The sequence below is a fragment of the Cinclus cinclus genome, chromosome 22 (genome assembly GCF_963662255.1).
Source record: "Cinclus cinclus chromosome 22, bCinCin1.1, whole genome shotgun sequence".
Lineage (NCBI taxonomy): Eukaryota > Metazoa > Chordata > Aves > Passeriformes > Cinclidae > Cinclus > Cinclus cinclus.
Window position 1 is genome coordinate 3,536,386 of NC_085067.1, and position 20,668 is coordinate 3,557,053.

A 20,668-nucleotide genomic window follows, 5' to 3' on the forward strand; every position below is an offset into this window, starting at 1 on the left:
AGCTCCCATCTCCTGCAATCCATTTGATCTATGCAATGATACGGGAGCACTAATTCTTGGAGTCATGCTATACCCCCATAATGCTGATGTTCAGACGCCCTGGGCTCTCTAGCTGGGTGCCAGTTTCAGTCCTACATCAAATCACTTCCTTTTAGAAGACAATGTATCAGGAAGTTAAACACCTCTCTTACTCCCACAGACTTTAGTGGCATTCAAAATTTCTGCTCATGCAAACAACCCTCCTGCAGGCAGCGCGAATGCCCCGGTTCCAGGGCTCCATCAGCAAGCTCCTCTCTCTCCCGGCTCCCACTGAAAGCTCCCACAGCAGCCCAGCCAGGAACTATGCCTGGAACTCCATTTGCGACAGCAAAGCGGGCCTCGGCAACAATGAACAAACCGAGCAGAAGGAACGCGGGGCCCTTTGTGGCCGGGGCCGCTGCCAGCGTTATGCAATGCTCGCTATGGCAACCCCGGGCGCTCGGCAGTAACCCCGCCGCAGCCACTGAACTCTGCCCCACTGGCGAGCGCCGAGCCGCCCACTCGCCCGGCCGGGCTGTTTACACTGCTCACATGACGGCCCGAGGGAGGCTCCTGGCAGCCGCTCCAGCAGCCAGCCGGATTTCTAGGACCGGCCAGCGCTGCCAAAGGCTGGCAGAGGTTCGCTCTTGGCGAGCTGCGGGGGCCGCCCGCAGCGCCTGGAGAAGGGAAGGGCGGCGGGGCTGCGAGCGGGGCTTCGTCCTCCCGACATCAACCCGCTAAGGATCCAGCGAGGGGACGGGGAAAGCAGGGACGCTTTAAAGGAGGGAACTGTATTGCAGCAAAATGTGAAATATGTAAAAACCCCTTTGTTTGCTAAAATGTATAAATAGTAAAAAGTTCTGATGGTTGATTTGTGGAGTTCCACCTGGCACCCAGGCTTGGCAACTCAGAAATAAATAATCCACGTCTATCTCGAATGTGCCATTTGCGCACCGGGTAACAAATTCGATTTTTGTAGACAACAGTATCCTTATTTTTTCCGTAATGAGTGGCAGATGAGTGAGGATAATGAACTGGAGCTGGGCACGTAACACTGGACAAGAGCTGTGTGCCATGAGCTGCACGTTCCTGGGTTACACGGGACTGCACAGAACTTCCCCAGCCCTGGACTCGGGAGCATTTACCAGGGAACAGAGGGGGATTTGGAGACAGGGGTGCTGTGTTCCACAGGTGCCTTGCTAAAATGGTGATTTAGTCTTACAGCACAATCCCGTAGGAAAAAGCTGCAGATTCCCAAACCGCTGTGTGAGTGCTGCTACTGCTCCAGCACTTCCACAGCATTTATTTCCACACATTAACAGATGTTCATTATCTCACACCCCTGTGATGCTGGTATGGGGAAGTGAGCGAATAATAACCTCCACATTTTCTAATGAGAGAATTAAGAGCTCAGGTAACTCTCCCTGGAGAGCCCGGGGCAGCAGAGCTGAGTCAGGGGCAGAGCCTGGAACAGAGCCCTGAGCTGCAGCACCCACACAACACTCCAGGAATATGTGAGTATGTTTCACTGCCTGGGGCAAACAACAATCCAACCTTCAACAGGCCTCTTAGTGGTGCTCTGCAGAGTCTCTAGGATTCCTGGGCACTTGGACTGGACAGAAAACACATTTACAGTTGAAAATGATCCACCATTACCACCAACATCAAAGGAGCTGTTTAAATGTACCCCCAAAATTTTCCAGGGGCCAAAGTGTGACCTCTGCATCACCTAACTGTGCTCTGTATGACACAGTTCTGGATGACTCTTTGTGTCAATACTCTTGGCTGCTCTTCCTTTAAGGAAAAAAACTCATGTGCTCTCCAGTAAAACCTTGCTACTCTCAGTAAGAGGTTGTGTGGATTTATCTTCTTTGCTATGACAAATTCCTTGTCACAAGAATGAACCCTACAGATACTGCTCTGAAAAGCAGTGCCTTGACGCCAGACCTGCCTTTCACATGTTCATCCAGTTATCCCTATATCCAAACATAAAAGTATAATTAAAAAAAATAGAAAGGAAATTTGCTAGGTCAGGCTAAAAATCTTAACACTCACAAATTTCAGTTCAGATCAGTGGCTCAGTCTCATTTCTGCAGGAACAGGCTCCTTGCAGTTCTCTGACCCTCACTGGTGAGAGCAGCTGTGGGAGTTCTTCAAGCCTCAGACTCTTGGCACCAGTCCTGCAAAGCCCTCACCTCTCTCCCCCACGGGTCAAACCTCTGCCTGCAAATGTTTTATCCTGCAATATTATACAGTGCCTTTCCCAAGGCAAATGATAAACCAGCCTTGGCAGCCCATCGTGTGGCTACTTACAAGAAGAAGAGAAATGCTGAGTATTTGGCTTATGAAACAGAAATACAGGAAGAAAATATTTATAACAATGCTACTGTTTAAATAATGGAGACCATAATTTATTACAGATGTGACCCTTCTCCAAAATGAAGGGTTTAAATCTTGCTGATGCAATGTAATGACAAGAAGTAGAATGGACTTAATGAAGAATTCAACCAACTTCCATTATGAATTGCCCCCTTTTATCGTCTGCCATTTTGTACCCCAAAATAGGAACAAAATTTGCTTCTTTCAAGCACTGTCAGACTTTTCAATGCTCAGATTTAAAAACTGATTGATAGGAAAACATCAATCCTTCATCCTAATAGATAATGAGCATTTCTACATTAAACAAAATTCAGTTAATTATTAACAATTAAAGATGAGAAAATGGTGTGGAACTCAGACAAGATTTGTTATGCTTACAGTCACACACAAAGAATATAGAATGTATGTGCAGGGAGGGGAGGATGTGCAATGAATTATTTCAATGCAAACGGCAATTGCAGAGAAACAGATTGCAACACTGAAATGAGAAACCCTGAAATTACTGTACAAGGAGTCTGCAACTACAATGAGATTGAGTTAATATGTGACTGGTTAGAAGAGGGGGCATGACTTGGCATGGAACTGTAATCAAAATGTCTTCGTTCAATGCTTTACTTGGCACAGAAGGATCAGATAACAAAATATTCACCCCAAATCCCACTTCAGTTGCTAAAAAGGTATTTCAGTTTCCTGCACTGCAGTAAAAATACTTCTTTTCATTTTAACCAAGGTGGACTGAAGAAGCTACAAGAGGCAAAAGATGCTCAATGATGTCCAGCAAAGAGTACATTTCCCTTCCTCCTGATGCAATACAACTGAAATTATAAAACACCACCCACATTTGCTAATCTAGTGCACATTAGGAAACAGGTGAATCTGCAACTAACGAAAACATTCATTTCCTATTTGCTTCAAGCTGGTGCTGCATCATATGAACAGCATTTCCTTCAGAACAAATTATCTAAAGTCTTCAAAATTGGCTTCAGTTTCTCCACCAAGAGCAACAGTAAAACTCCATGAGCAAACAACATTCATCAGACTTCTTTGAGATACTGAGTATCTTTTACTCCCTTTTACTTATTATATTACATTTCTAAATGTGTTTAACCATTTGCCAGCATCACCTACCTGCTAACAGAACATCTTGTTCTATTCACAGTTGCTGTGTGTTGGGAATTCTGCACTGCTGGCACTCTCTGTTGGTGAGGCTGGGTTCTCTTAAACAAAATTCATACTTGGTAGTGGAGTTATGTTAAATGTACTCCCAACCTAGCAATGTCCTTTAAGGAATTGATTCTTTTAAATAGTCTGCTCTAATCTGAAGTACCACACCTACCATCTTCTATTTCAATCTTACACTGGAACTGAAAAACGTTGTCATTTCATGTATACTGATTGAACTAGGGCCAAGGGGAATAAAACCATTAAGGTTTCACGTGAACTCAGAGAAGAAAGACTTCTTTGGTAATATAATTACAGAGCACAGAGCTCGTAAGAGGAAATGAACTACAGGGATTTATTTGATTAGATTTTTTTTTCCTTCTCCTTTTTAATGATAGCAAGGACTCTCCTTCCCCCACTCCTTCCAGTCTAACAGTAGATGTTAAGCAAATTCTTAGCAGGCAGGAACTGGGACTGTTACAGAGGGATGTTTCAATGGGACACTGTTATGGGATGGAGTGTTTCCAGTTCAGTTTTGAGTATCTCAACCATCTTCGTTGTTTCTGCTGAGGAGCCCTGAACAACACTCCAGCTGTATGAATATGTTTGTAAAAGGAGCTGAGGTTGTGTCTCACCACATCACCTTTCCAGCATCAGGACAAAGCTGGAGCAGGGATCTGTGAGCACTTCATGGGCTGTGCAACACTCAAGGGCACCGACCAGTTTACTTCATTGTCTTGGTAACTGTTGTGGTTGACCTGGGTTGACCAGATCAGTGTAACTTAATCATCCTAAGAAGGAAACAAGTGCAACAAGTGGCAGAGCTAATTACTGTAGGTTCCCTCCCTGAATGGACTTCCTCAAGCTTGTGCCTCACGTTCACAACCTTTGGCCTGCCCAAGCATTCAAACAGTTCTGGCTGTGCACCTCCCTGGGACAGCCAAGTCACCTACAGCACTTACTGTGCACTCTGACCCATGGATCTGGATCTATTCAGTACCCACACACTCCATGGAATCTCAGGAAGCAGCACGGTATAAACTCCTATTTACACTGTGTCAATATTCAGGATTTTACTGACAGCCTGTTAGTTACAATGTAAAGTGCACATTTTACCTACTCAGTATTTTTAAAACCCTGTTTTTCTCTCTCTGTGTACAGCGATGCAGCTGTAGAGATCATCTGGAAGACTAAAACAAATGGTGCCCTGATATAATCATAACAGAACTGGAGGAAAGGCAATTTAAGCAAAAATCTTGACAGTAGAATCTGCTCCTGTGTAAGTCTGACCTGTTCTCCTTGCAGAAGCAACATGACAGAATGTTTTGCAAAAGATTTGTATTTATATGCTTGGCTGTCAGCTCTAGATGTTGCTCCTTGTCTGTATAATAATTACATGGAATGCTCAGTGGAGATGTTCTCTAAATTGAAATAAACAGAATCAATGCAGACTTAACTGCACTGTCACACCACATGAATAAAACACGCTGATGGATTCTCTTGGCCAGTGTTCAACAGGGATTTGCTTATTGCTATGCAAAGTGCATGTTAAATGGTGTGCCAGCAGTTGAAAAATGCCATTTCTGTCTAACTTTTACCTACTTTTGATACCAGTGACTCCTAGGATTCCTCAAATAGAAAGAATTGTGTATTTATCTCTGCCACACAGTACAAAGGAAGAAGAAACATTCTGGAAAATAGCTATGTACAATGGTTGACACTGGATAGGGATCTAGGGGACTGACATGTAAAAAAATTACTCCACATAATTTTACAAGTTAACTTCAAATCCTCTGCATTTCTTGTATGTATTTCTCCAACATCAAACCATCCTTCTTTCATGCTGCCTGATGAACTAACACTGACTCCAGGACCTTCACTTGGTTCTGCAGTTTATGTATCCTTTAGAAGGTCTCACAAAACCACAGCCAAGCCCCTTGACGTGGTCACTTCCTTCATCATCCCCAGCAGACAAAGGTTGTTTCAGTTCACTGGAAGGCACTGAAGCACGTACAGGTCTCATCTGATTACAGAGAGCCTGTAATGCCCCGAGGCCACCGAGACTGTCAACACAGCTGTCCCTGTGTGCTGAGACAAATGTCCTGCTGGGCAATCCCTGAGTCAAAATGGAAACGCAACTTCTGAAATGGATTAGGGCTAAGGACAAGGACTGTAAATAGGCCAGGAAGCCAGGGAAGTTTATTAGGTATTACTAAAGGAGATTCTATTGAGCTTAGGAAGTACCTTGACCCTTGTGCTGTTCTGCCAGTCCGAGTATTCTGAAGTATTTTACTTCTCTGGTCACCTATTGCTAACATAACATAAAAATGAACATTTTCTGAGCATGTCTCAGACACACAAGACCACACAGAATATGTATAAAGCTCACAAAGAAGGGAGGTGCAGAGATCTGCACTCTAATGGCATAATTAGATCTTGTGAGAAAAGCAGCCCTGCTGCATCAGCACTGCTTCCACCCTCACCTATCCCACACCTTCATCCACTCCACACCTTCATCCTCCCCACACCTTCATCCTCCCCACACCTTCACCCACCCCACACCTTCACCCTCCCCACACCTTCATCCACCCCACACCCTCACCCTCCCCACACCTTCATCCACCCCACACCTTCATCCACCCCACACCTTCACCCTCCCCACACCTTCATCCACCCCACACCTTCACCCTCCCCACACCTTCATCCTCCCCACACCTTCATCCTCCCCACACCTTCACCCTCCCCACACCTTCACCCACCCCACACCTTCATCCACCCCACACCTTCATCCTCCCCACACCTTCATCCTCCCCACACCTTCACCCACCCCACACCTTCACCCTCCCCACACCTTCATCCACCCCACACCTTCACCCTCCCCACACCTTCATCCACCCCACACCTTCATCCACCCCACACCTTCATCCACCCCACACCTTCACCCTCCCCACACCTTCACCCACCCCACACCCTCAGGAAAATCCTGGCAGAGCTGCAGTCAAAGGCAGAAATTCTGTTTCCTGACACAAACTCTGCAGCAGAAGCAAACTAGAGCAATCCAGTCCCTGAAACCACTGAAAAATCTCCTAAATGTACATCCTGAGGGTTAAACATCCCCAAATAAATTACAATTACTGTTAATGCAGATCACTTTAAGACCAAACTAGTCTGGGCAACATTGTTAAAACATTAACTTCTACAGGTTTATTTTTCTAATATCTCTTCCTATTATTTCTTTTAAATTAATTTTCTGGTCATCTATGGCTTAGAAAATGATTGATTCAGTAGGTATCTGCTCCCACATCTGGGTTTTCTTTAAACAAAGTCACAAAAATGACAAATCTTCTCCTACATAATATTTTATTGCTTCCTACGTTCTTGCTTTTGGTGTTTTAATCATAACTAGAGGCTCACACACTCCCATCTCAGCAAGTACAGTATGCTGGATAAGCCAAAAAAACATTTTCAGGTTTTTTGAAGGCTTGCCCAGACATCTAATATTTTATCATAAAAATCTGACATTTTCTTTTGCTCTGAGTCACTGATAAAAAATTTACTTCATGGAACATTTGAAATGGGAAAAAAAATAAGGGAAAGCAGCCCTGTAAAACAGGAATCTGTAAATGTATAAAACAGAATTGGCAGCAGCATTCCCAACCTTGGGCCTTGTCCCTGTCAGTTCAGCTGCTCCAAGGGCCAGGGACCGTTGGTGACACCACAACAGTGACAGTGCCACACAGAAAATTCAAACCAGGCTGTGATGAGGGCCAAGCCAGCAAAATTCCTACCTCCTTCTTCCTGCAGCCCAGTACAGGTGGGTTTCTACCCACTCATTTTAAATAAGTGATTTTGCTCTTTCTAAAACAACTCTCTCTAAGGATAGAACTTAATTTTTCCATTTTATTGTATTAACAGGGATGGAGTGATGCATTTCTCCTCCCTAAATGAACTTTTAGCCATGGTTTGTGCAATTCTGAGTTGAAATGGAAGCTGGAGCTCCAAATCATAACAGTATTTTATAATTGTTTCCAAACAACTAGGTAAATTATATAAGAATTTCTAGAAATAATGGAAAAGCTTATCAAAACACAGTATTAAAAACTAACACATGCAGTAAACAAAGATAATATTAACTGTAGTTAAGGAGATAAAGCAGTTGGTTTTGCATCACACATGCCGTTGAGGCATCTAAAAAATTAGTAGAACAGACTTCCATATCTATTTTTATTCACAGACCACAAGATGAAAAAGGATTTCCTCCTTCAGTTTTGAATGAGCTTCTCAAGACTGAATTACTGAGTGTCTGATAAGACAACTCAAAAGGAGTCTCTCATTCTAAAATAGTCTAGTGCTAAGTGAGAGGACTCCATCCATTCTGTGGTTTTACTTTCTCTTAAACAGTGGCAGGAAAAAGCATAGTGCCTGCCTCTTTAATTTCATGTAAGTTATCATGTAAAGAATATATGAATCTTAGTATAGATGGTCATAAATGCACAGTAAATCACAATGTTTTAAACCGTTTAATTTAACATAATAAAACATTAATAATTGCAATAGATTTTGATCCATGCTGCTCCAGTGGCTTTTGGTTTTACAGGGGAAAATCAGGCTTACAAGCTAATTAATTCTAGTGACTGACTGTAGTTATTATCAGTGTCATAGGCTTTTAAAGCCAGCAAGACCAGTATGGTCATTATTCTCATACAAAATGTGTGTAACAGCTCAACAGACCCCACCCTCCAAATCTCTTGCTGGTGTTGGTCCTCCTGTATGACCATCGAGTCATCTCATGGATAAAGCAAATAGCCCAAGCATGTGTAACATCCATTATTAGGCCTGTTTTCCACTTCTTTTGTCATTCTGGTGGCATTTTCCCAAGCATTTTACACCAAGATATTGATCTAGAACAAGAGACTCTCAACACCTGAAGAGGCAATAACAGCTCCTTACTCCTGTCTGATACTCAAAAACTAGGAAATACACATGCACAGATGAAGTGACACAGTGCAGCATTCCTTGAGCTGGGCTTCACTTGAAACAAAGGACTCTTGGCTCTCATTTGCACAGTTCAGAATCCTGAATATACTGCCTCAAGTAAATGAATGTGTGATAATCCTGTGTAAGGATCCCTTCAACCCATTCATCTGTTCACAGGCAGAGAGAGAAGAGGAAAGAGCACAAAGGTGCAGCCTCAGCAAACTGGGCAGGTCCTACTGCTGGTCCTTCAATGATACAATAAAAAACTGAGACCCCTGTGCCTGTCCCCAGGTTCTGCTGAGAGGGCAAAAGCAGCTTCTGGTCATCTCCTTCCCACTGGGCTGAGCATGGGGACTCAGTGAGTTCAGTGTGTGCCCTTGAACTGCTGTGGGCTGCATTTGGCACTCTGCTTTTAGATCAATATATAACCTAGGAGTAATCTTATCTGGCAGGAACAGGGGGGCTGTGGGGAGGGGGAGAAACACAGCCTCAGAGGTGAGGAGAGCAACTCTTCTAAATGTTAATGGGTTAAGAATAGAAAGGTCAAATGCCTGCCTTATCAGAAGGCCCCATGTGCAAACAGGCACTGAGCTCAGTGATCAGAGCACCAGCTGGGTATAAATGTCAGAAGTTAGTTACTGTAGCTGTAAACACCAAAAGCAGGATGGTGTAACTGGGAAACCTCCCAAGACACTTCTGGTTCATACAGATCACTGGGAAAGTCCAACTGCCAAGTCTGGCTGGAAATTACTTCAGTCTCAAGAGCTGCTGTGGAAGCAGAGAGCACCTGTGAGCTGTGTGGTGGCCCCACAGTGAGCCATGTAGGAGGGTGTTGAGTGTGTCCTGTATCCAACATCCTGTGCTGGCTCCAGATTGCTCTTGCCAGAACTCACACATTCTCCTGGAATAAGGATATATAAGCATGGAGACAGAAAGTCCTTCCTTACCTCCCTGTAGGTACAGAGGGCACTAAACAGCAGAAGCTGCATGAGGACTCTGAGCACAACATGTAATGGATTGGGGTGGGATAAGAGATGAGGCAGCACAGTAAAAAGATATCTCCCTTAAATACTAATACATTTTTAACCCAGTTCTAATTAATCTTCTTACTGGCATGCAAGGAAAGAGGCCAGAAGTTGTATTGCAGTGGGCAGTAATCTTCTTGCAGATACAAGCAATCAACTTGCAGGAATGAAGAAGAGCACAAACACACCCTGGTGTAAGAGTTACTGTGAGGGGCCTTTGCCAGTCACCAGTGCTTCCAGCCTGGCACCTTTTGCTTGCAATAACTGGTCAATAAAATTAATCAGCTGGTTCCCATTCTCTGAAAAGATTGGCAGTGAGCAGCCATGTTAAGAATACTGCTGTTCCCCTTCTCCTGGTACTGGGATTGCCCCAGGAGAAGGTTACCTGAGTTTGGGAAACAGATACAGGATAGCTGGCACAGTTCCCTGCCTTCTGCAGAACAAAGAGTACCATTACTGTCACCCTGCTCCAGGCTGTAAACAGCTATCAAAGGAAAGGGTTAATTGCCACATAAAACTTGAAGAAGGAATAGTAACTACAAATCCAGCAAGGCTAAATATGTTTTATCCCACAAAAAGGATAAACAGGATCTGTGCTCATAGCTCAGGGATCGTATTCTAACCATTGAATAGTTACTTTAATTGGTAAAGATAGGGTTACATTTAAAAACAAAAAAGGAATGCACCCATTTGAAGCCATTGCTCTCTGAATGATGATTTTTTGATGTTTGTACCACAAAGTGGCACTCTGCAGTTAACTGGCCAGGCCTCCAGCCCCAGCCATAGGGGAGAACATCATAACCTACTTAAATCTGCAGGCTGCATCCTCTGCAGCAGAGCTCCCAAACGGGCACAAATGGCTCATTCCCTTCACCAGCATTACTCGGCATCTGTTTATCCCCCGGTCTCCTGCCAGCATCTGCTCCTTTGCTGACACACATGAGCTGCTCCTCTGCATTACCACCCTCGTTTGCAGTCTGGGAACTCGAGTTCATCCATTTGAAAGAGCACAAATATTCAGCAGCACACGTTTCACACACATGGCATCACTGAGCTCTATTAACAGTTCTGTTCAACCCTGAGTCTACTGGATCTTCAGTGACAGCTCCAGTATGTTAATGACTTGGGATGTTTTCTGAATTCATGTAGGGAAGAAAAAGCTTTTATAAAAAGACAAGATTTTACCTTTTTCTATTCACAGCAAGAATGACCAAACTTATTTATTCTATGAGTCACATCCTGAAGGCTTCACATGGCTGACAGCCTCAAGAGATATAATATACATTCAGGAGAGCCACTGCAGGGGGGAGAGAGGCTTTTCATCTCTCATTTCTTGAGCTGAGAGCTCAATTGAACTTAGTTCAATTTAGGAATAGGAAACACAACCCAAGTCTTCCAGCAGCACAATGACATTTCCCAAGTTGCTGCAAATTTGAATGAAATAATTTGCCAACTCTGAATGAAGCTGTGGAGATTCTGCCACAACTCCTCTGTTTCATTATGCAGGAGGCAATTTTGAGAATGCTGCCTCAGCTCTGCTGTTTATTGTGTGGACGTGTCTGCCTGCTACAAGTCCTGTCACTGCCTCTCATTCTGACACACGCTGGCGTTTTCTTGGCTCCCAGTCACAGCAGGGGAAGAGCACAAGGGTATTGCAGAAACACCTCCTTCCTTCATCCCTCTTTAACGTGTTCACATGTCAAAGATGATTCTCTGAGGACATTTCTTACAGCTGAAACTGTTTTATAGAAATTCTAAATTGGACAATTAAAATGTATAGCCTACCACAGCATTAAAGGCAATCCAGGAGAGACCATATGCAATTTTCTGACCTGTGTTATTTCTATGCTGTCATCATTTTGAGGCATTTGATATGCTGCTCTTTAGTTTAAACCCAAGAATGGCATCTGAATTTTTACCATAATAAACTTTCTCAACAGACTTTGCATTCTCATTATTCTACCCATGCAAGCCACAAGGATTTTTTTCCTCCTTAAATGTCCAATCTGCAGGCAATGGTTGTGAAAGTCCATTATTTCCAGGAACTGCTGGCAAACCTACTGCTGTCTGCCCTTCTCAGTATTGCCTCTATTTTCCTTGTTCAGCCTTAAAAGCCAAACTTGGTTTGCAAAAATGTCTGGGTTTCTCGATGCCAGAACTGAATAAAGAGTAGAATGGGACAGAATTAGATGGTTTTATTATGCTGAAAAGCTATTAACTCACATTAAAGTCTGTAAAACAACAAGAGCATAAAACTGGAAATAGATGCTCAGCCTTAAATCCTATTACTCAGAAATTTTCCTAAGCATTACCAACCTTTTTGGTAATGTATTTTAAAGATCCACCTTAAATCTTTTTAAGCTCTACCACCCTCATCAGATCCTTACAATCAAAACAATGTGGAATATTTTTTGAACTTGGATTTTCATCATTCAGTGAAGTGAAAATAATCTGTAAAGAAAGACAGCCTGAATTGTCCAATATAGATGATGTCTGCCACAGTTTGGTCTTCAATAGGCAGAGGTAAAGAACAGACAGGTATTCTCAGTTTCCTGAGAATACACATCAGGAAACACAGCCAAGAAAGCTCGGAGATGTGACAAAGATTCTGGATTACTCAAATCTTTCATCAGTCATGATGACCCAATAGCTACAACGGAAAACTCTACACCTAAAAGTTATCTGCAGAACCACACAGCAGGATCTTCACAGAAAGCAAGGGAATTACTCCAAATTTACACTAGCAGGACCAAGATCAGAATCTGACCAGATCCAAACAAAAACCAAGCAATGCCACAGGCTGTAAGAACAATCAGCAGTCAACGGGGTGTAAAGGCAATGGAGACCTCTGTGATTCCAATGCACTTCAGCGACTGAAAATACTCCAGCACTATTGTTCTTCTTCTCCAAAACATCTTGGACCTCATCCTGTGTTCCTGAGCATTCCTGACAGACAGCTCTGAAAAGGTAACTGACAAATTCACAATGGCCTGAGCTTCTTCAGCTGGGTATTCCCTTTCATTCCATTTAGGAAAGCTGTAATGTATGGAGCAGTGTCTCAGGCTGCATCCTGGGAAGGGGAAAGCGACCATGCATGATGTCAGCCGAGTTCATTCCTAAATGCAAACCACATTGGGATGTCGAGCACAATAATAAAAACCTGCTGACCCAGTTTCCTGCAGAACAAAATCCTCTGTCTCCCCTCCTGCTGTGCCAAACCTAAATCAGATCTCAAAATTAACCCTTTGACTAGGCAAGGAACTCTAATAATGATCCTCAACACTCATACAGAGTCTCACACCATAAGAATAGCATAGAAACAGCAACTGCTCCACCCCCACAGCTCTGCAAAAAGGGAGGGTTATTGAAGGATGAAAATAAGACCCAGAGAAGTCAGAGACCTTAGCAGACTTCAAGAGAAAATTTATTCTCTTCCTTCCAAAGGATTTTGAAGCTCTGTGCTCTGACTTCTTCGCTTGTAGCATTTCTTCTATGCAAATATAAAACCCTCATTCATGATATGGCAAAAAAACAACAGCACAGCTTGGCTTTTTTAAAAACTGCATCAAACCACTCAAGAAGGGACCATTGTTCGTCCCAAATTTTGCAATGTCAACTTGCAAGTCCTTTTCTGGAAGATGAGAGTTTATTGTCTCTGCTCCAAGTGTCTGGCAAAAGCATTCCCTTGTAATGGCTTCGCTTCCTCAGTGATGCAATGTTTCATTTGAAGGGATGCCTGGGGGAGCTTCAGAATGCACCCAGAATGCAAAAATAACAGGGCATGTCACAACAAACTCAGCCAAGAAAATACAAATGGGAATTCTTTGGCTGTAGGATGCTTTGCTGCTGCTGCAGAGCAGAACCAAACTGCAGTCAGGTAAGAGCAGTCGATGAGCCTCAGATTCCAGAGTGCTGAGAGCACCTTTGCTGGCTCACACTGACACTGTCAACTGCAGAAGTTTTCAGTCATGTGTCAGAGAGGGTTTTATTAACAGAAGAGTGGAGATTAACAACTGCTATAGAGCTTTACAAATGGGTACTTTACAATGAGGAGAGCAATGTGCAACCTGCAAGTGGAATTGCTGACTGCAGTCAGAGCTTTCAGCTGCTGTAATAAAGACCCAGCACTGAAAGATTTAATCACTTGTTGCTCCTGTATCAACTGAGAGAGCTTTGCTTACATCCAGACAGCACCCAGGACTCTGGAATGACTCCAGAGTTTCCTTTTGAAAAAAGAAGGAAACAGGAAAGTGACAACTACAAGGCATGTCAGCAATGCCACTTCACCTGAGAAAAGGTTCCTTTGCCACTTTGTCAGTCTCTGCAGGGAAGCTGTTAAGGCTTACAAAGCAAAGACAACACTTAATACACAGTACCCTCCAGGGAGTTTGAAGTGAAGAACAAACAACCTGGATTAGGGAACACTGCAAATGCCGTTGTAACTGTATGTGTTCTCTGGATGCTGCATCTTCACTGGTGAACTCCACAAAAGCTTCTGCTCCATCTTGGAAATGAGGAAAACAAAAGTCTGAGTTCCCACAGACTTACTACTAACATTGGTCAGGGTTAGAAACATGATGATGGAAAAAAAGCGTCTTATTCCTCATCTCTGCTCCCTGAGGGGTTAGGAGTTGTGTATGCTTTTTTTATTGACACAAACAAGTTTAACTTCTATTGTCTTGCAGAGGAAGAGAAGGCTGAACTCAGTTCTGGCTCACACATCATCTGCAATTCCAGCCAAATCCCAGCCACACAACTTTTATTACTGGAAGGATATCAGAGGCAAGAGACACAGCTGAAAACTCAGATCCCAGACTGAGCTTTGCTGTGCTGGCAGGGAGAACAGTTTTGCATTTGTATATAAACAGAGCCAATCTGAACTGGAAGGTCATTAAGAGAAAACACATTTTACACAACACCCATTGTACAGTTCCCTTTCCAACTTTCCCCATACCAACATTTTTTTTTTAAAAAAACAAGACTTTGTCTTCTCTTGTTGACTGCTTCAGTGACAATTCCTGGGCGTGCTGAAGTCAATGGCCAACCCCAACTAGAACTGATGGAACTGAAATTCTTTAGATTGGATTCCAAAAAGGAGTTTGCCCAAGAGAGACTGCAAATCCCCTCCTCTGCTTTCCAATACAGTAATTACCTGCAGAAAATGCAAGTCTGTTTCAGATGCAAAGGATGATGTTTCCAAAGCATGTCACAGCCTCAGAACTCACAGATTAACTGAGGCATTCACATTTTCTACTGTAGCTACAATTAAAATAAGATTATGAGAATCCACAAAGAAACCACACAGGTCTTGTGACCAAGGCGTTAATGCCCAATCCATTATTGTGAGAAAGCTTTTAAGAGCATTCCCAGTAGAAATAGGAATACTTTTTCTCTGAGTAAGCTTGGAGGAATGCAGAGATTCAAAAGCTTAAGCAGAATCCCTGCTAGATTTTTTTTTGTTCCTCCTTTTTTATTAACTTGCTGTGATTATTTGATATAATTGTTAATTACCCTTTAAGGGTAAGAGTTAAGCATTTCTCTGAAAAAAGATCTGTGTCTGCCTGTAATTAACACTGCAGGTTCAAATGAGGGACTAACAGAGGTGTTGCAGGGCTATCAAAGCAGGGAACCTTCAGAAGCAAAAGGAAAGTGGCTGTCATTCTCCATTAGTTCCTCGGGGTCAGTGTTGGCAAAACACACTGAATTGTTCCATGTGTAACCAGCAAAATAAAGAGGTTGCTGTGCTTAAAAGGGGACTCCTGGGTACAACTGTTAAAAACAGGTTTAATCTAAAGACTGTATCTTTCTATAGCTTCCTGGAACCATGAAGAAAGTCCACTCAAAATGTTTTAACAGGAAATCAGCAAACCCAAAGATACTTCCTTCTGCTTGGACATGTGTTCTAGTGACAGAATGGCTCCCAAGCAGGAAATCTTTGTTTCCAAGAGACTGCAAAGCTGGGACAAGAACCATCTGCAAATCCAGGATGGCTCCTTGGAGCTTTCTTTGCTCTGAAGATGATACCTGTCTTTAATGTACGTGGAGGACTTTCAAAAATCATTCATGAAAGAATAGTAAAAGGCAGTTCTGAAAGAACTAAGAATGAACAAAAGAAAAAAAATCCTAGTAATGGATTTTCCTGTTCTCCTGCCTCTACTGTCTCTACCTCTCCTGTCTCCATCTTCAGCTGCAGACTCCTGAAACGCAGCCATTATGCACAGCTTTATTTCTTTTCTTACCATAAGCTTAGCAATGCTGATGGTTTTTAAGTCAAATCAAACTTTCATCAGCTTCAGAAGATGGCTGTGATCCTTCTTCTCATCTTTCATGTTTTGAGATCAGTATTTCAAAGTTTTTATTCTGCTAAAATCATCTTGAGAATTAAAAGTATAAATTTCAATGCAGAGTATTTTGATTTGATTTCCATAAACCATTTTGTCCTCTAGCCGTACTCTTTCATTTCCCCCTGCATTTATTTTGAGCCCTTGGCTTCTCTGGCCAGGCTCTTCCCTTCAATCAATCCCTGCAATGACAACACTGATGTGCTGGGACAGGTCTCTGTTGACACCTGAGGGAGAATCCTTGAGTTTTTCCAAAGGTACCATTGCTCACTGCCCTGCTGAGGGAATCCAGGGGACGTGGCCCTCTGGCCCTGAAAGGATCTTTTTCCTCTTCCCCCTTGGTTGACAGCAAGGAAGTTCCTTTTGCTGGAAAGCTGAGGAAGGACCTGGTCCATGGCAGCCCCAGGGGAAAAAAAGGGCAGATTTCCTTATTGACAAAAATATTTAACTTAGGACAAAATAGCTAAACCTAACTTAGTCCACTACAAAGCTTTGTTTCAGAAAGCAGCTTTCCTGGAGTGCTGTGAGACAGCTCAACCCCCAGAAGAATTTCCTCTTAAATTATTGCATAGAGCAACACTTATAAAAGCAGATGCCTGAAGGTAGATTTTGATAAAATCCTTTTTATAAAGTGCTCTGAGGTCCTAAAATGCCAGCAGGAACTGCCACGTGGGAAAGCATTTTGAAAAAATTATCTATTTAGAAATATAAATAAAAATAGGTGGCCAAATCTTTTATTGTCTTCTCGAAAAGAAAACAATTTACATTTCCAGAATTACACTAAAGAGAAATGCAACTCGGCTACAGATTGATAAATATCAAGATCCCCACCTGACTGACAAAGTGCCTTATTGTCATGATGAAGCTTGTTAATGTTAAGGATGATTTTGAGTGTGTTTGGCTGATTCAAGGGATGTAGGTTGATTTCCCTGCAATCCACACTAAGCATGTGATCAATTTATATGTCAGATTTCTGGTCCCACAGATGTCGTTCTTAATTACAGAAAATCCGGGGGAAAAAAAAACAACAAACCTTTACAGCAATGCTGGGACAAGGAAGATTAAGAAAATCCCATCACTCACTCCTGAAATATGCAGCTCTTCCAGAATAAAGCATGGCAGCAATTTCAATCAGCACACAGATCAGCTTTTTAGAACTAACAGTAAAATGTCAAACTATCATACCACGGGGAACTTAGGAAGACAAAATGTAACTCATTACCACAATTACTCCAGCAGAATTAAAACTATCAACTACTGATCCCAAAAGGTGAAACATTATAACAGGAAGAAGAAATATTAGGGAATAATATTACCTTTGTGATAGAAACACATAGTAAGTAAGATAAACACATTTTTTAGAATATTACAGCTCTGTGCACTCAGCACCCACATTGCCATCAACAAACCCAAGGACAACAAATCCAGACCAGATCAATGACATGGACTCAAAGACTGTACCTCTAAATTCTAATAAAAAGGCTCAGATTTCCAATGATATATCTTTTTCTCTGAAGGGCCTGAGTGTTTTTGTATTTGTACCTTTGTGATGACCACAACCAGACACACACACTATTTACTTAAGGATATATTTTTCCCATGACCTTACAGACTCATTTCTCTGTCATGGAGAGGTCATGGAAGGAAGTTTGTTAAATATGAGGAAGTGCAATAAAGCCTATTTATCTTATAGGAGGAAAAAAATGAGCACAGAATTACTACATAAAAACTTTAAAAAAAAAAATTGAGCCTCTCTGCAGCCTTATAGAAATAGCCTGTGATAGTGCATGGGCAGATGTCCTCTCTCCTGTGCAGTGTCTGATCAGAGCCCTTTTGGACTTCAGTGAAATAATAATAATAAAAAAGCAAAGGGAGTGCAATTTCCATGGAAACTTGGAAAGAGATGTAACATTGTTTGCCATAAGCATCCAACTGTGAATGGAAAATTTTGCAGTTTACACAGATCTCAGCTATTATTTTCTTTGCAGAACAAACTTGGGCCAAATATTTTCTGTCATATTAAAGATGGAAATAGTCAGTTTTACTTTCTGTCCAGAACAACTGTGCACAAAAGCTTCAGAATCCACAGTAAAACATCTGATATTTATCTTTTCATGAACCCAAAACACACATCAGAAAAAAGGAATAATTTGGGCCTCCTTTTATCTGCTTCTCTTCAGAAAGTGAAAGCAGCTCAGAAATCATCTCCTGCTCATGTGCAATATTTCAGACTAATAGACAGCCAGAGCACTGGCAGATGTGCCCACTGTAAATGGGAGCTTAACTCACAGGAAAATCTGCTGTTGAAAGCACATAAGATGATAAAAATATATCAAAAGTACAGTTTACATTAACATTTAAATAATTAATGAAGTGACTTTTATCTTACATGAGTTTCAGAACTCACTTTCTTGCTACTCATCCCTTACCCATTAGCAGGAATAATTGTGACAGTCCAGGAATTAACTGTGAACAACACAAGCCCAGGTTCTGAGCTGGGCTGCTCCAAGTGTTTAGCCTTGTGTGGGAACGGTAACAAAAATGGATTGTGCAACTTTTCTCCCCTAAATACAGCTGAGTGGTGTAGTGTGGGAGCTGTGATAATGACATGGCAGCTCAGGGGACACCTCTGCAAATCTGGTGCCTGACAAGTCACAAGCTGGAAGAGTCCAGAGCTCAAATCGAAATTAGTCTGGAACATGTTTGCATGCCCAGACATTCCTGCCCTTCCCACTCCTGGACATGTCCCATACAGCAAAGAACTTTTCTGCAGGAAATTTTAGTGATCTCAGATCTCTAGGGCTGAAATGTGGGTACAGCTTGGGGCCATATTCGTGCAGATTTTTGTTCTCTTTAAGCGAGATAACAAACACAATGGCAACATCAAACACAGCTCCTGAAGGATCTGGGAAGAGCAGTTGTGTGATAGAGACTGAACGGGTCCTGCTGGGAATCCTGGATATACTTGAGAGAAGCATTGTTTAAGGCAAGGCACTGCCTAAGAAGATTTGGTCTTTAGTGCAGATTTCATCATAGTCTGACTGAAGCTTTCTCTTCACAAGTTCACACTCAGTCCCAAATGTCACGTTGATTTTATACCTGCCTGCACATCGAGATGACAGAGCAAGTCAATCACCTGGCTTTGCAAATCTATTTCCCCTTTTACATCTTGCAAATTCTACTCACTCACTTGTAGATCACACAAAGAAAGAGGAAGCAGCATGACTCAGCTCCACACTACAATGGCTGGAGCAGATCCAGACCTTGCAATCCTTTGGGCTTTCCTTACCAAAACACAAAGCTGCAGCTTGGCTAATGTAAAGCATGCAGTGTTTGTGTAAGCAATGGGAGATGGGCAGCAGGCCAGCAGCTCTCCCAGAGCAACGTGCTCCTTCATTGATGGCAAATTATCTTCTGAAGAGTTCAGCAAGGAACAAAAGAGCCAAAGGGCTCTTATCTTAAAATGCTAAGGAGGAGCAGCCTCCTGAGCTGTATTCTGTAGGCATGAATTTACATTGAAATCTAGTGGTAAATAATGAATTACTTCAACAAGTAATGCCATAATGCCATACCAACAAATATTTTTGTATAACCCGTAAATTACATAAATCTTAAGAGACACAGGAAAACTATTTACCTTAAGGAATCCAAGAACTTCGAGTAAGTTTAAAGAACCCTGAGTCCCAGCATTGTGTCTAAACCACTGGAAAACAGTATCTAAAATCAGCTACACTAAAAATTCAGGGTGGTCTAGAAATTAGTCCTGATCCTCTAGCAGTTTGCTATCACCTGACCCACAGATGTTTTTCATAAAGAGCATCCACATGGTGAGTTATGGCACAGTAAATAATGCACTGTAAACACACTTAACTTCGCTGTGCAAACAAGCTCGGAGCAAAATTCATCAAGAACTTCATTTACTCCCTGAATGCACAACAAAGTTGAAGGATTTGATGGTTATCTCATAGCAATCTAACTCAGAGATAAAAACCTCAAATCTGAACCTGTTTCTTGGAGCAATGATGTACATTCCAGCCCAGACCTGTGCAATGGGATGGCTCTGGCATTTCAGGCACTGTCCTCACAGGGGGAATCACAGACTGGGACAGGAATGTGTGCAATAACAATCAAGTAAGAAAGAGGCATCAGCCAAGAGATTTCTCTGAAATGGCCCTCACCTTCCAAATACTGACTGACAACTAGCAGCTCCCTGGGCTGTGTGCGTGGGGTGACTGAGCAGCATCAGAACTTGCATCACTCACCAACCAACCTTCACATTTCTTCAGAGGATAAAAGGCCAAGTGGCTTCAGGGCTCTGTTAACGTCAAAAGATGGTTCATTGAGCAGACTTTCTGCTTAGCAAAGCTGAGCAGCTTTTTCCTTATTCCTCCCCAGAATGTTTTGGGCATTGTTATATGCTTGTACTACAAAACTTGCAGTTACTCAAAGCCAGTTCATGGGAAGTGAACGGAAACATCTCTTTTCATTCCAAAGGAAAAACAACTTCAATGCTGTTTTCCTCAGCAAGCTGAAAACTTGGAGAGAAAGCTAAAGCTAAAAAAAGCAAAGAACTCGGAAAGATTCATAGTCTGGACTGTGGTTTCTGCTGCCTTGGCTCAAGGGAAAATATGGTCATGGGAAAAGGGCCTGCCAGGAGCCAGATTTTTTTTAAACTCTGATTCTTCTAGCTGGAGTGGCTTTAAATCAATATGTTGCTATTATTTCTTCATAAACAGAAATATTCTTCATGGGCTGTGTGATAGCTGT

The 20,668-nt window shown here is 42.4% G+C and overlaps 1 protein-coding gene across 1 annotated transcript in view; it reads right to left on the reverse strand.

The window, feature by feature from the left end:
- The window catches only part of PIGL (phosphatidylinositol glycan anchor biosynthesis class L), a 52,741-nt gene that overhangs the window by 27,960 nt on the left and 4,113 nt on the right, over positions 1-20,668 (reverse strand). The gene's annotated exons all lie outside the window — the stretch shown is intronic.